This window comes from Biomphalaria glabrata, chromosome 13, assembly GCF_947242115.1.
Source record: "Biomphalaria glabrata chromosome 13, xgBioGlab47.1, whole genome shotgun sequence".
In the NCBI taxonomy this organism is placed as follows: domain Eukaryota; kingdom Metazoa; phylum Mollusca; class Gastropoda; family Planorbidae; genus Biomphalaria; species Biomphalaria glabrata.
This window is the reverse complement of record NC_074723.1, coordinates 7,057,496-7,074,944: the sequence shown is the minus strand read 5'-3', so window position 1 is coordinate 7,074,944 and position 17,449 is coordinate 7,057,496.

Here is a 17,449-nt window from a genome sequence, read left to right as displayed (position 1 = left end):
GCTCATAATTTATCATCAAAGGCCAAGGTGTGGTGGGAGCAGTGGCAAGTAGTAGTGAGTAGATGAGAATGACTGGAAGACGTAGGCTCATGCCGCTGATAATAATGTATCTCCTAACGGCCATCTTTCACTTTATCTTTATTTGTCAATTGTTCTTTCCTGAAAATGAGCGTATTTGATGAAACCATGATTGAGCGTTTTATTCACTCTAATAAACGCTGACTTCAAGAAATACGCAGCACTAGCCTAGAAATCACAAACGATGTATAGCAATACGAATCAATGGATCGACTTCTGTACCTTCTATCAATAGCCTATCTTATACATTTCAATGGACACGCAAAAACAATTTTTACATAGATGTTAAATTTTTATATTTTAATGAGATCATATTCTATTCTTATTTATTAATGTTTGATTCTTTTTGTCATGTAAATAAAAATAAATATAGGAAATTATTGTTTAAAAAAAATATTTTAAAAAAATAATTTTTGTTTGATGGAAACCGGTGCCGGTCTGTATCTTGTGAAGGTCTCTCTACTTAATGATTTGGAAAAAGCAGGTCATATTAATACAGTTTTTTTGTACCTTTCAGCCTGTATACAATGGCGCAGAACACATGACCTATGCATAACGCATTAGTGACTGAGTGATGTCCAGGAACATTTTTGTGTTGATAAGCCCAGCTTTAAGCATACATTGTTGGACATAAAAACATTAACAATAGGAATTCATGCGAGTCTTATCTTCTTATCTTATATAATCCGTAAGGATCAATAAAGCAGTCGCAGTCTTACTAGTCTCAGACGTTACTTCAAAAAAGAAAATGATTACGTCCTACGCGTCATGCATTTAGTCATGCATATTAACCAATGACCTAAATTCCATGCTCTAATAGCGCTAGGGAGAAGGAGCATTTGTACACATTTGTCCTAGATATGGGATGAGGAATTTGCCTTTATCTTTGTGTCTTTCGGAGTATTTTATTAGATTTTGTTTTTGTACTTGAAGATTATGCTTCAGTGTTTTATGTATAATTGCTACTTTACTTTTGAGTCTTCTATCCTGAAAGCTTTCTAAATTGAGTGATTTTACTAACGGTGTTTCTCTAGTGATCTAGAGGATGTCAAGTTACGTCCGATAAGAATTGCCTTTAAAATTTTAACATGGCACTGTCTACAATAAAGTGAGAATCCCCCTGAGTGTAAAGAACAAGGGCTACTTGACAGAACTCTCTTCAAAACGAAGGAAGAAAAAGAAGACTTGGAAGAGAAAAGCCATAGCGTGCATCGATGTCAGCAGGACCTTAAAGTGGAGTCAGTAATTGTATGGCTCGCAGGGGACATATAGGGAGGGGAATTCCACTGAGAGGGGGGGGGAGGGACGAGGTCCGTAATCCGACAGAGAAATAATCGATAATATTTTGAATGATACATTGGGAAGGTGAAGCAACGAAATTATTCGGATGTCGTCTGGTGTTTTCGTCAGACAATGCTTATGTAATAAGTTTCAGACATTTGATCAAAGATGATTAAATCTACGTCTTATGCGTGTCTACGAGATGAAGTCGTCGCTCTGGTTAATTAGAAATGTAATATTTAATAAGCCCTGTGGTTTTCCTGGTTGATTATAGAAATACTTTTCATTGTCGGAGTACACTTGGAACGAAAGTCTATATTGTAGGAACACACATTCATTTATACACAAGTTCATTTATACACACGTTCATTTATACACACTTTCATTTATACACAAGCTCATTTATACACACGTTTATTTATACAGACGTTTATTTATATACAAGCTCATTTATACACACGTTCATTTACACAGACGTTTATTTATATACAAGCTCATTTAAAAATTTATACACACGTTCATTTATACACTTGTTCATTTATACACTTGTTCATATATACACTTGTTCATTTATACACTTGTTCATTTATACACTTGTTCATTTATACACAAGTTCATTTATACACTTGTTCATTTATACACTTGTTCATTTATACACATGTTCATATATACACTTGTTCATTTATACACTTGTTCATTTATACACAAGTTCATTTATACACTTGTTCATTTATACACTTGTTCATTTATACACTTGTTCATTTATACACTTGTTCATTTATACACACGTTCTTTTATACACTTGTTCATTTATACACACGTTTATTTATACACACTTTCTTTTATACACACGTTCATTTATACACACGTTCATTTATACACACGTTCATTTATACACACGTTCATTTATACACACGTTCATTTATACACACTTTCTTTTATAAACACGTTCATTTATACACACGTTCATTTATACACACGTTCATTTATACACACATTTATTTATACACACGTTCATTTATACACACGTTCATTTATACACACATTCATTTATACACACGTTTATTTATACAGACGTTCATTTATACACACGTTCATTTATACACACGTTCATTTATACACACGTTCATTTATACACACGTTTAATTTATACACACATTCTTTTATACACACGTTCATTTATACACAAGTTCATTTATACACACATTCATTTATACACACGTTCATTTATACAAACATTCATTTATACACACGTTCATTTATACACACGTTCATTTATACACACGTTCATTTATACACACGTTCATTTATACACACATTCATTTATACACACGTTTATTTATACACACATTCATTTATACACACGTTCATTTATACACACTTTCTTTTATACACACGTTCATTTATACACACGTTCATTTATACACTTGTTCATTTATACACTTGTTCATATATACACTTGTTCATTTATACACTTGTTCATTTATACACTTGTTCATTTATACACAAGTTCATTTATACACTTGTTCATTTATACACTTGTTCATTTATACACATGTTCATATATACACTTGTTCATTTATACACTTGTTCATTTATACACAAGTTCATTTATACACTTGTTCATTTATACACTTGTTCATTTATACACTTGTTCATTTATACACTTGTTCATTTATACACACGTTCATTTATACACACGTTCATTTATACACACGTTCATTTATACACACATTCATTTATACACACGTTTATTTATACAGACGTTCATTTATACACACGTTCATTTATACACACTTTCTTTTATACACACGTTCATTTATACACACGTTCATTTATACACACGTTCATTTATACACACATTCATTTATACACACGTTCATTTATACACACGTTCATTTATACACAAGTTCATTTATACACACATTCATTTATACACACGTTCATTTATACACACTTTCTTTTATACACACGTTCATTTATACACACGTTCATTTATACACACATTCATTTATACACACGTTCATTTATACACACATTCATTTATACACACGTTCATTTATACACACATTCATTTATACACACTTTCTTTTATACACACGTTTATTTATACACACGTTCATTTATTATGATTACCCCAGTTAGCCCCAAAGGTCTAATATATTTGCAATGCATGTCAAATGACGACGGGATAGTCTAGTAGACGCTGGAATAAATCATTGTCTTAGTTTTCGTAAGCAAAAACATTGTCTTTAGATCCTTCTGGGTAAAGTGTATTCAGGGATGCCAAGTAGTTCAGACTAAGAAAGCAAGCATTTACAAAACATGAGCCAAGCATGCATGTATGGACAGAGTTTACGGCATCTTGGGACCTGCATTGATAGTTAGATCTCCTCTCTCTAAATCTCAAAGCTCAACATATGAATAATGAAATAAGCCATATGGAAGTGAAGTCAAAATGGAGTTTTGCTTTTCAATGAACAATGTGTGTGTGTGTGTGTGTTTGTTTTTTATGTTTTGTTTTGGTTCAAGTATAGTTTGTTCGGAGGTGCGGTGGCTGAGCAGTAAAGCGCCTGACTTCCGAACCGAGTGTCCCGCGTTCGAATCCTGGTTAAGATGAAGACTGGAAAATTTTAATTTCGGGATCTTTGGGCGCCTCTGAGTCCACCCAGCTGTGACATTAGTTGGGAAAAGTAAAGGCGATTGGTCGTTGTGCTAGCCACATGACACTCTCGTAAACCGTAGTCCACAAAAAAGATGCCCTATAGGCCACAAGGTCTGAAAGGGGAACTTTACTTTTATAGTTCGTTCATTGTGTGCATGTGTAGATAAATATTATTTATGAGCTTATAATCAATGCCAAGGCAATACATTAAGCAATCGTAACGACTATGGTACATTTCATAGAAATGAGATGAAAGCCTGATCAGATCATTAGTTAATGAAAGTTGTCGCCCTCACAGTTCAAGCCGATTAGTCAGTCTGGGATCAGTGGCATCGCAGTTTCTTCCAGGATGTAGCACCGAGTGCTGCTAGTACCCTAACCGTCACCGGCTCCTGATTCTTTCCTTAGGATTCCCGAAGCTTTTCCCATGTTTATAGCCGCGAGGTAGCAGAGGTTCGGGTTCAGAGTTATTCTTCTCCTACTTAGCCAGTCAAAACTAACGAGAGCTCCTTCTGACCGATGCTTACTGGTTTAGGCCGTTGCTCCGCCGGGCCCAATATCTGAGCCACACGTGAAGGCCAGGACTGGTTGTCAGAGACGCATGCCTATGCATACTATAGGTAGTGAAGTGCTTACTCTATTACCACTTGTGGCAATAATAGCCTAATTAGTATATTAGCAACAAAAGAATAATTGACATGAATAATTCACACCTTATTGATCGTCTAAGGGCTGAGCCGAAGGCTCTTTAAGCCCTAAGTTTGAAAAAAAAACCTGTTTGGACGCCAAACAGTAAAAAAAAAAAAAACCTGTGTGAACACAGTTCTGTTTGGGAGAGACCCTAGACAATGCCTATGTAAAGCATTGCTGTTTCCGATGCATTTGGCCCCCAACGCATGGGCTAGACACGGCCGAAAGCCGAGAGCACCGGGATCTTCTGCCATTTTCCTTCATTGTACCAAGCTAGCCGTGGGGGACTCGCCATTTAATGTAACGGTCCCTTGAGGGACAGCGCATGGATGTGTGACAGGTTTGTGGGAACTTTTTTGCAACCCCGCCCGTGCAAGAGGTGGACTCTCGTCTACCCGTGGGCATCCCCACGGGGGTCCTGTTTCGCCATTCATTTAGCCTAGTTACCCCCTCAAGTAACCGTTTCCACCCGGGTGCCACGATGAAGCAGAACGGCGTACTCAGGATAGTTCACACCTGCAACAAATGAAGGTCTCATTTGTTTACGTATAATGCTGTACTTTTTTATTTTTATCTTTGGACACTAAGTCATTGTGTTACTACATCCGATGCTATTAGTTGTGTGTGCCCTGTCTGTCCGTCCGTCCGTCCATCGTCCCGTTTAGATCTCGTAAACTAGAAAAGATAGTGAAAATCCGACATCATAGTATTTTAGACCATTCAAAGTTCTGATGCAACGGCTCCTTTTTTTCTTTTCTGAAAGAGAAAAATAAATTTTTTAAATCAATTATTCAAGCAGTTTTTTTTTTATAAAATGCACCATTTTTTTACAACTATTCACTATTAATAGCAACAAACACGGAAGGCTTTTTAGTAAGGGAAAATACTATTTACCATTTTTAAATACATTATGAAAACGGTTTTAGATTTTTGTCAAAAAAAATTCTATTTATAATAGTTTTGCTAAATTAAGTTATTACTGTCATGCCAACTACTATATTTACTTGTTGATATCTAACTTCACATTCACTTTCACATATCCCTTGGTCTGCTAAAACGGTTGGGGCACCACGAAAGATCTGTCAACCTTCTTTCTCCATTCTTCTCTGTCTTTTGATAGAATTTCATTCTGATATTCTTTATCAAAATATTGAAACCTGCCTGGGTGGACCACTTTGGGTGCCGATTTTTGATTTGTGTTTCCACACAAACTGTCTTTGTAATCTTGTTTCTAACGCGTTACGGTACTATTGCGTTATGGAAAAACCTGCCCAGTGTGCAGCCGAACATTCCGGGCTCACGTTGGTCTCACCAGCCCAAACTATATATATTATTACGTTATGGTATTATTGCGTATTAATAACACCTGTGCTTTTCTGCAAGTTTAATGTAAACTAGTATAAGCCTTATTGATTTAACTCTTAAGTAGAACTGGGCGAAGTGATGGAGAAAATATGATTGAAGCCTTTCCCAGCCAACATTTAGAACATCCCAGATATAGATCTAGAATTTGTAACTAGTTTTATTTTATTAACATTTTTAAATGTGTATATTTAGATAAAAGAAACAACGCTTTGTCTGTTTGTGTGCGTGTGAGGACCGAGGTGACAATATATTCCAAACCCTTTTTTAAAATGTAAAGCCGAGTTAAAGAAATATTCCTTTAGCACGTAATCCTAACTAGCAGAACCAGATCCAGGTGGACCACGGTTCTCACATGATCCATATTTTTTTTTCATCGTGAAAGACTCAGTAACTTACCAGGCTACCTAGAAGCAGTACATTTCCTGGCTACCTAGAAGCAGTACATTTCCTGGCTACCTGAAGGCTGTACATAGCCACGTTAACTATGACCGGAAAATTGACTCTGGCATTCCTAGGGGGCTCCCCTCACACCTGTAGTTAATAAAGTTACTAAGTGCTCAGTGTTAGCTTCAAGATGTTAGCCTTGTAATAGACACAAATTAGTCTAGCCATGTTCAGACCTCTGATCCCGTGAAACCTAACACACTTAGAATTCAGAATCTAAGTGGAGTACCGGTATATTAGATGCAGTTTAGCCAAAACGCATCGCAGCAACTAGGTCAAATTGACTCGATGTGGCCTACTGTTCTCAGAAACTGAAAGTCATGAAAACGAGATGATAGAACAAGTAAAGGCATATAAATATAAAGATATATAAATATAAAGATATATAAATATAAAGATATATAAATATAAAGATATATAAATATAAAGATATATAAATATAAAGATATATAAATATAAAGGCATATAAATATCTAGGCGTTATCATTAATAACAAGCTTTCTTGGGAAGACCGCCGTGGAACTCTGACAAAGAAAACAGCCCAGCGACTATTTTTTTCTATACAATCTCAATAGCTTTAAACTAAACAAGAAGATCCTAGATACTTTTTATGGCGCGAATATACAAAATCTGCTAACATACGGAATAACTTGTTGGCAAGGCAACGCTTCATCTAAACTGTTGCGCCGCTTAGAAAACATAAAAAGGGCAACAAAATTTACACGCACAACTTTACCATGTTTACAGGAACTTTTTGAACAAAAATATTTTAGATAAATTGAAAAAATCTTGGAAGACAACGGCCACCCGCTCCATCAGAACTACGTCGGGTCGTCACTAAGTGGGCGACTGCTGTCAATCAAAACAAGAACAGAGCGATTCAAAAACTCGTTCATACCTTACTCGGTCAGACTATATCACCGCCACTCATTGATCAGGGAACATGAAAAACATCAAGATGCCTGTGTGTAGTCGCTGAATGAACTCTCTATGTTGTGTCTGTTGTATTTATGTGTATTTTTCTGTTGTGCTGTCTTTTTATGAGAAAAGAGTCCTTGTAATCACAACAAATTTCCGTAAGGATCATTAAAGCAGTCTTAGTCGTAGTCTTAATGGATCAATGAAGCAATTTCATATTTACAATTTGTATCATTTTTTCCTTGATTTTTCTCCTGGTATTGATGAATTATAACGTAGAGCCAATCGACCAGTAAATTTGAATTCCTGGTCAAGGACAGCGCTTCTCCAGCAGACATGACGCCATGTTGATTCTAGGTATCACAATCAGGTAGGCCCTATATTGAAATATGCCACCGCCTTAATAGGATCCGGTAAACTATTTAAAACAAAAAAAGCCTAGATCGTTGATTAAAATGATTTATTGATCTCATTATTTTAACTTTTACAAAAGTAGTTCTAAAAATAAAAATAATAAAATTATGCTACTTTATCTTATCAACTAAGCACCTAAAGGGAGATAAATTTGCATTCTCCATTTCATGACAGAAAAGAGAATTTAGGTAATAGACGCACTATGTGTAGCATCCTGATCTAGAAGAGTTTAGTGTTGTTGTTGTTGTTTTTTCAAATAAATCTAAAATATTATTTTACCGATGTCAAAATCAATACCAAGGTATCGTACTGACACAGTGTGTACTGAAAAAAAAAAGACAATTATAGCAATTAGTTATATGTCAGACACTCGTCATTCATGGCATCCGGCACAACCAGCATTGAAGACACGTAGCACGGATAGCACTCAACATCTACAATTCTCACCACACTATCAGTGCATTTAGTACTAAGCACCTATAGCAGACATCAGCACATGTAGCAGGAAGCACACATAAAACTCAGCATGCATGGCCTACAGAAGGTAACACACATAATAGTGAATATAATAATATATAGCCTATATATATAAAACACTCAACACTCATAGTACTAAGCACTCAGCATAAATACCACACATAACACTCAAGACACATAATACTAAGCACTCAGCATATATAGGCTACCACACATATCACCCAACACACATAGTACTAAGCACTCAGCATATATAACACACATATCACTCATCGTATACCAAAGAACATCGTTACTAACTAATTCTAAAGTCATACACTTTACATATAAATAAAAAAACAAAAAAAATGGCTATCCGTAGATAATCATCCTCCCGATTTCATTCCACTCACCCCTCATTGTTTTTTAAGATCTAAATGTATACGTTTTTTTTTTTTCGGTATTTGGCTAAACCTGTAACTAAAGACGCTCTCTAAAATTAAAGCCAGAATGCCTCCCTAACTTTCCTAACAACACAACATGGCTACTGAAACGTTTTCCAAGTTTTTTGTTGTTGTTTACAACTTGATAATTGAACAGACTTGACAAGCAGAGTGTTGTGCAGGCTTTCAAAGGAAAATCTATGGAAAGGGGAAGATTGCCGTGGGCTATAAATCTAGATTATCTCCCTTCTTATTTTTTTTTTTCTTTTTTTTTTTTAGGCTGGTCTTATTGTCTGCCCTTGTCTGAGAACAGATTGTTATCGAAAATAAGGGATTTTTCTCCAACCAATTTCAAATCAGTGTTTCTAATGTAGTATACTTCGCGTAGCTGAAAATGAGAGTGCGTATCACGCTCACTCCATATGTAACCCTATATCTATATTTTAGTTTTAGACTACGTGAATAATTTAATTTATCGAGCAATGTATGCCACATGTAGACCTATTGGTAACCCCATAACACAGGCCTTTACTAAAAGTAGTCTAAGAGCATTAGATTTATTATAATAGACCTCTAGAAACCATATATAGGCCTATAAACGTATGGTCTAGACTACTCTAGAAAGTCTGCTTGAAAGCGTGGAATAAAGGGATCCCTGGAATCCAGATCCAGGATTTTTTTTTTTTTGCAAATATAAAACAATCAAAATGTAACAAATACTTTAAAAATCACAGCTTATATGAAATGTTTGTGTGACAAATATGTCTGTATGTATTTATGTATGTGCGTGCGTGTGTGTCTGTGAAAAATACGTACTCAAGACGTAAAAGACATTTCATATCTCTTCGTAAAGCAGGATGTCACTTGTATCCAACATTTTGTATTCCATTTCCTGTGTTTCATTCTTTCTTCCTTTCTCGCCTTGAGCTGGCAGTCTGGCATTTGTGTGGCTTCGGAGCCTAGACAAAGTCGAGAAAAAAATTGTAAGAATGTATGGCCTCCATTGTCAGATCTGCAATTCATAGCCTCGCATATTTATGTCATCACGCTCATAGAATATGTTACAAGAAAAAAAAATTGGCGCCAAATCCGTTCCAAGCAGACGATTAAGTTCGTGTCTAGAAAATGTGTCCGCCTTTCTTTACCATGCACGAGAGACAATCAAACGAGGCATGATAGAGGGATGATTTTTCATTTAGCATACGTGACCTAGATTATCTCACACTTACTTAGTCAAATGATGAATGTATATAAAATGAAAAAAAAAATTGGGTTGTTGAGACTACACAGCGATTACTGACAGCCAGAGAAAGATGATGTTCGATACCATTGTAAATTGGGTTGATGAGACTACACAGCGATTACTGACAGCCAGAGAAAGATGATTTTCGATACCATTGTAAATTGTAATGAAAGCATTTCCAAAGCGAAAGGTTTTAAAAAAATCTCAGTCGGAATAATAAGAAAATTCAAACATGTATTTTTTTTATCTTTCTTAACATAAAATACGAGTGTGCCTGTTGGAATCGATTATTTAAAAGGAAGCTTTATAGCTACACACAATTTATAAAAGACAACGACATTCTATTTAGTTCCAGGAGCTGTATCTACAGACACGATGAGAATCGATTATTTAAAAAAAAAAAAGAAATCGACACCCTACCTCAGTTCCTAAGAGACCAGGGAATTTCGTTTGGTTCCCGAAACTTTAATTACAAATAAACAAAAAAAAATTCCAAAACAGAATGAGACTTCTTTTAGTTCTTTAGTCACTTAGTGGCTTCCGTTTTTATCTTCTTACTAATCAGATATGGCCCGCGTGCCTTAGTTTGTGTATCGCTGATCTAGTTCATTAGATTTAGATCTATGCCAACATGACGAAATGTTCCCTTAACATTTTATAATTTTCACACGAAAATCAAAGTCAACTATGAAAATGGGGTTTACTTGATTAACAGGCACATTCATATAAAATACTGTAAAAATGGATTTACCCGATTTGTTACAAAGTTTCGTACTTCAATAGAGATACATTTAGCTATTTTATTTTATCAGATCCTAGAGGCTTTCATTTTGTGGGAGAGACATTTAACATAAACTAAGGTCTCCTTAATAATGTATTGAACATTCAAGCCCAATTTTATCAATATTAGTCAAAAGGTTCTGACTTCTATTCGGTACATACATAAATACATACATACGTAATCCTTACATTGCTATATATACATAGATAAGCCAAAGTCTAGTGTTGCTGCATACCGAGGTAGGTTAAAAAAAATTACTTAGCTTAAAATTGTTGATGTTATATATTTATATATAAATAAATTATTTCTTGAATGGAATATAATCTTCTATTCATTTACTCGATCTACTGGCCTATGGATTCTTTCATCTTTGGCTTGATTACATTGTTTCACTCACCAAACTATCTATCCGATACAAAATACGTTTTAATCTCATATCGTCTGTTGGTTTGGATCACGTGATTCTGAGATTTAAAATGATAACATCCTAGCCCAAACATCCTGCTGTACGACGGAAGATGGTTGTGGGCAGGGTTCGAAACCCGGATCATCGAGAGATCGCATACCACACGACAGGGCAGCCATCCCCAACTTATATGTCGCCATGTTCCTGGTCACTATGATATTATTCCGACATGATGAGCGGCTGTCTGTTCGTGTGATATGTACTCAGGACTTCGGACTATGGTCACAATTGTTCTGACTTCGTGCCCTGCTCGCCGACATTCCTTGCCACCCCGGCAGAAGGTTTGGGCAGGGCGTAACAATCTTCATTTCTGAAGAAACGCACGAAGCTTGTAAAAACAAAAAAAAAATACAAAAAAAAAAATTCTTTTAAAAAAAAAAGCTTATATTTATGTGGATCAATTATGCAATTAAATTTGTTACATGTATTTTTTTATAAAAAAAAAATGACACGACCTAAATTCGAACTTGTGGGTTAAAACCTTCGCAGGCTTCCCAAGCCAACGCCGTAACTACTCTGCGCTAGCGAAGAGTCTATGAACATGGAAGATTTTATGGTTATCCTATTGTTTCTATTTCTTGTTGTGTTCACTAAGCTTAGGAGTCCTAATATAAAGAGGACTAATTCAGCTTATACCACTACTCAGTCAAGTACTATTTCTTTCCCTTGTTTGAGATACCAACCAAAGTAATTTATTACCAATAGTTAATTAACTAATTGGTTAAATATTTTTTTTTTATTGATTCTTGTGTCGTCAGCTAAAAGAAATAATTTTGCAAAATTTCAGCTTGATCCAAGATTGGGTGTTGGAGAAATAACGTGTACAAACTTTTGGCCAAACAGACAGACACACAGACAGACAGAGTGACTTGATATAATCTTTGTAAAAAATAAATGACAACTGGGTCGTCAGTAGGTCAGAAGAAGAAAAAAAAAACATCTTATGTATCCCTGTAATGTGGTTGAACGAGTGAAAGCGGGTCAGAGATACCATTAGCTCCATCTCTTCCCTCATTCCACATTCTTTTCCGGACTCCTCCTTTCCTCCCTCCTACCTACTAGTCCCTCTGTAATACCATCCAGGATACGATGTCTCTGACTCACTCCGTAATGGCATCTACCAGGGGGAGACAGATCGTCATAGGAAATTAAAGCAATTTCAATATCCGAGTTTATTTCAAGATGCTGTTTTTCAGATAGCTTATTAATTCCAGAGGCGAGGCGGCTAGTAGTCCGCAGGGACGGGAGACGATGTCAATAAATATGGGAAAACCTATTCACCAAAATTCCTGTGTTAAATTTAGTTTGGAAAAAAAACAACAGAACTGAACTGCACACTACAGTCCATATTCTCCTTGCCAGACTTGCAATTTTTATTTTCCAAAAGTACCCCTTCTCCTTGAGTTTTTTTTGTCTGCCTCCTCTGACATTGCATAGAAAACAGTGTCAGAAAGGGGGGGGGGTCTATCATGCTACTGCGCCAGTTATCTTCGTTACACCAATGTAAAAGCATCGTCTCAGAGATTTATCACCTTCACCCTTCACCGATCCTTTAGTCTGTTCAACCGTTAGGGCACCAAAAATGATCTGGCTACAGTTTTTCTCCATTCCTCTCTTTCGCATTCAATAGAATCTCTTTTAATGACAGGCCCTTCCATTCTTTAATATTGCCTTACCATCGTGCCCTTTGTCTGCCTCGTCTTCTTTTTCCTGTTTCTGTTCCCTGAAGGAAGGTCCTTGCAAGCCCTGAGGACCTTGTGATATGGCCATAACGTTTTAGTTTGCGTTTTTATACAAAACTTGAATATTTTACTGACTGTTGAAATCAGTCTCTTGACCTCTCTTCGATCCATTTAGCTCAATAGTGACTATAAGCCGCTATTTGCTAAAATGATAGGCCTATAACTCTCTCTGTCTCTCTCTCTCTCTCTCTCTCTCTCTCTCTCTCTCTCTCAACAAATATCGACAAAACAGTCTCGGCTATGGATTTTCGTCTCTTAACTCCATCCATATATACATATATAAGTCTATATACTTTTCCTGAGGCTTAACTCTTTCCCTCCTAACTGACGATACCCACGTTGATTCCACCAGAATGTGGTAAATAATTACGGGGAGAAAGAGTTAATGATACAGTAGCGATGTAAGTGATTGAAAGGATGATGGTGGTGGTCATGCTCACGAAGATGGTGATAACGATGATTATAATGATGTTGGTGCTAGTGGTGCCGATGAAGACGCTGTTGTTATTGTTGATGTTGTGATGATGGTGAGGATGATGAAACTGGTGATGATGTAGGTGGTGATGATGATGATGATGATGATGATGATGGTGGAACTAATGATGATGGTGGTGGTGATGATAATGATCATGAAGATGATGTTAATGATGCTCATTGTCGTGTTGGTGCTAGCGGTGATGATGAAGATGATGGTGTTGCTGCAATGATGAGGATGATGATGGTGATAATGATGAAGATGATGGTGATGCTGATTATGAAGGAAATGGTAATAATGATGAGGATGGAAACGATGATGATGATGGTGATGATGAAGATGATAATAATGATGAGGAAGATGATAAAAATGATGAGATGATCGTGAGTGATAAGATTCTAACCTAAACTCGGTAGTCACGCGAAGTAGAACTGTGCTACTACGTCTCATTCATTTAGGGGCACTAAGGCGTAAGCGATTGAGATCCCTCGGTCGAGAGAATTGGTTAGTTAGTTTCCATTTTCCCTCGGCACCCCAATCAACGCCATCCAGGGCGCACCTTGGAAACTCGTTCTCTTCACTTGGCCGTCTTTTAATCTCTGGACTTCATCTACTGGCCGGGAAGCTAATTCGGACTGCTCTCTATGACCAACAGACGACGGTCTGGTTCGACAGGAGATAGACAAGGCTGCTGAGATCGATATTTATCTTCCTAGTCGAACTGACGCGGAAGGATACCTTCCTAGTCAAACGGACGCGGAAGAATACCTTCCTTTTAATTCAAAGTAGAGAATAGTTGAGGAGATTGCCATTATTATAGCTTTTGTTTTCCCACACACAGACACACACACTTCTTCTTTTTGTTTTTCTTCTTCACATTTCTTGTACCTGTAGGTAGGCCTATAATGCGTCATTACGCTTTTCTTTCTATTTCTTTGTAAATCTCTCTCTCTCTCTCTCTCTCTCTTGATAGATATAAATAGATAGATAGATAGATAGATAGATAGATAGATAGATAGATAGATAGATAGATAGATAGATAGATAGATAGATAGATAGATAGATAGATAGATAGATAGACAGACAGACAGACAGAGACAGATGGTAGATAGATAGATAGATAGATAGATAGATAGATAGATAGATAGATAGATAGATAGATAGATAGATAGATAGATAGATAGATAGATAGATAGATAGATAGATAGATAGATAGATAGATAGATAGATAGATGAGATGGATGGATGGATGAATAGAACCCGACACAAAGATTTACCTCTATTTTCATTCCCTATTATATAACGACTCTGAAAGAATTACTTGGCTACACTTAATGCCTATAGTGCACAACAGCTGAAATCAACATCTGAAAACAGTCACTCTTGTTGGTTAGTATAGTGTTCACTATTTCCATTAGGATTCAAAGTACCATTAATTATGATTCTTATATTTAATTTTTATCTTCTGTGCTCTTCTGACACAGAGAAGGCTACGCTGGTTCGGACATGTCACCCACATGCCAGATGGACGAATCCCTAAAGACATCCTATAGGCTGAGCTTTCAGAGACAGAGCAAAAGAAAGGAAGGTGTCTTATTCAAGAGAAAGAAAAGGCTGCCCTATCAGCTAGTCCTAAAACATATACATGCACGAACTATGGCAAACTCTGCCGCCCCAGAATAAGATGAAACCATAACCAGTGATTCCTCTGGGCGCATCCGTTGTCTTCCGATACAGAAGGAGCCATATATTTAATTTTATCTTCTGTTAAGATAATAGTGCATCTAGAAAAAATATATTTTCAGCTTGAAAAATAAAATCCTTGACGCCTATAGCAGAGGTTCTCAAACTAATTTGACTCGGGGACTTCTTTATATAGTCTAATATTGCCCACGGACACCTAAGTGAAAAAAAAAATCCTTGACGCCTAAAGCAGAGGTTCTCAAACTATTTTGACTCGGGGACTTCTTTATATAGTCTTTATATAGTCTAATATTGCCCACGGACACCTAAGTGAAAAAAAAAAACGTATACGCATAGCACATAGGTTACAAATGTTTTTTTTTTTTAAAAAAAGCATGTCATTACTGATCTGTTCATTCAGATTCAGACTTTTGTTTAAAATGAAATTGTAAAAATTAATGACTTGGATAAGGTTGATAAGTCACTGGTCTTCCTGGCTAGCTCAGGCAACCCATTCCATGTTCTTATAGCACTAGGGAAGAAGGAGTATTTGTACAAATTTGTCCTAGCATATGGAACGAGGCTAAAGTTTCTCTTTTATGGATATTTCAACAAGCCGAATAATGCCTTCAACACTTTAGTTTAGGTCGTCCGTCATAGAATAGAAATAGACATACCTAATGGAGATGCAAGGCGAATTAGTATTATTCAGATTATCCGATTGGATAAACTGATTCTTAGCGAAGAAGTTATTTTATACAATTTTCTTCTTTCTGCGGACCCCCTACGGTCATCTCGAGGACACCTAGGGGTCCGATACTACATTTTGAGAACCTCTGGCCTAGAGCATTAGAGATTGTCTTTTCTTTTAAACCGTGCTAGATCATTTTAGTTTGGGGGCTAAAAAAGGAGAGAAAAAAAAAGGGGGGGGGGTGATTTAAGCAAAAAAGTTCGGGGGTTGAGGAGGGGGCATTTTTTTAAACACCTGGCAACATTTAATAAATTTTATTTAAAGCTTTTTAACTAACATTTATTAACAATTCAATTATCGACTGTGTTTAAATTTTTAAAAATTTCATGGCCATCCAGTGGGTCCGTTATTTGTAGTTTCGTAAGCACACGACGTCTCTTCTTCCCTTTTCACCAACCTATATAATGCCCTGATATTGCTGAAAAATTATCTATTTTAAAATTAAAAAACAAACAAAAAACATCTAGACTCCAGACTAGAAGCTTTTAGTTTTGCTTTGTTCGCATACAATGTGTGCAGACGGTAGTCCAAAGTCCAAGGGTTATAACTCAGGCAATACTTTGATTGTTCTAAGCTTTTTTTATTATCTTTTCCTTACTAGATTATTATACAGATCAACTGGAGGTCACGACAGATGGTTCACAGACAACTAGATCAACTATTCCTTCACAAGGATTGCAAATGCCCAACAATTGGTTTAGCGGACAACTGGTTCACCCGAGAAATGGTTTACAGACAACTGTTTCAACAATTCCATCATGGTCAACAATTGTTTACCGCAGTCTTTCCTAAACTTTTTCCATAACGGAACACTTCGCACATTCAAGGTATTAAGCGGAACACTGCTTATTTTTTTAGGCTGTATTTTTTTCTATTTGTTTAATTAAAAATAATAATTCTAAATAAAGCTTTTTTTAAAAAAATATACACATTTATATTAAAATATATAGATATAAAAGTATTTCTTTTCCTTGCTCGATACCAAACTAAATAGTTAATTAACACTAGTTACATTTCTAAATTGATTTTTGTTTTGTCGGGTACATGGAAGTTTCATGGAACTAATGTCAGGTGCAAGAAATTATTCTAATTGTGTAAATTTCAACTAGAGTCTTGATCCGAGATTGCTTGTGGGAGAAATACGAGTAGCCTACAAACATTTTACCAGACATACAGATTGGGTTGATATATAAGCTTTGTCAAAATATTTCCAATCGCACAAATTTATTATTTTTATTCTAGATTTATTACAAAGTAATTACATGATTGAGTCAAAATAATTGATACAATTAAACTTAATATAAGCTTTTTTTTTAAATATTGTTTTTATTTTACTTTTTTTATTTTGATATTACAAACAGGCAATAAATGTTTCACTTTCTTGGAAACTCAAGAGTTCTAGATTCTATTTATATAGTATTCGACCGATGCATCAGAATCGAAACTATTCAGAGCGTCAAAACAATATATGAATAGCCTAACGTAAAAGAATTTTCGAAATTAACTTGCATCTAATATCTTCTTTTTTCCAAGTAATAAAATAAACGTAATATA